The sequence below is a fragment of the Mesitornis unicolor genome, unplaced genomic scaffold (assembly GCF_000695765.1).
Source record: "Mesitornis unicolor isolate BGI_N332 unplaced genomic scaffold, ASM69576v1 scaffold32252, whole genome shotgun sequence".
Classification (NCBI taxonomy): Eukaryota; Metazoa; Chordata; class Aves; order Mesitornithiformes; family Mesitornithidae; genus Mesitornis; species Mesitornis unicolor.
In genome coordinates this window covers 1,767-2,144 of record NW_010171743.1, presented here as the reverse complement: position 1 = coordinate 2,144, position 378 = coordinate 1,767, and the positions used below count along the sequence as shown (strand labels likewise).

At 64.6% G+C, this 378-nt stretch overlaps 1 protein-coding gene across 1 annotated transcript in view; it reads right to left on the bottom strand.

Annotated features, from left to right (window-relative positions):
• The window catches only part of CD164L2 (CD164 sialomucin-like 2), a gene marked incomplete at its 5' end in the record, with an annotated part of 1,164 nt that overhangs the window by 408 nt on the left and 378 nt on the right, over positions 1 to 378 (bottom strand). The gene's annotated exons all lie outside the window — the stretch shown is intronic.

Below are 378 nucleotides of genomic sequence, written 5' to 3'. Positions count from 1 at the left end.
GAAGAGGCTTCTCCACTCCCAGCTCCTGCTCCAGCCCCGCTGGAGATGGCACTTCCCAGCAAGGGTGGCACAGGACGGGTTTTTAGGGGGTGCTATGACCCCCTTTCCCCCCCCAGTCCCATTGTGGCATTGCTGCAGCCCACAGCTGGGAGCAGAGGGGAGGACAGAGACTGAGCTGTGACCCTGGGGGTGGCACTGGCACCTCTGGGGCATGACTGAGGTTGAAGCCCCATGGATGCAACCCCGGGGGCGGCTCTGTTCATCCTCCCCAGGGATGAGAGACATGAAGTGGTTTGTCCCACCCCGCTGGCCACTGTCTCCTGGGACCCTCGACCCCCTGATCCCACCCCACCACCTCCTGGCCCCCCAAACGCACCC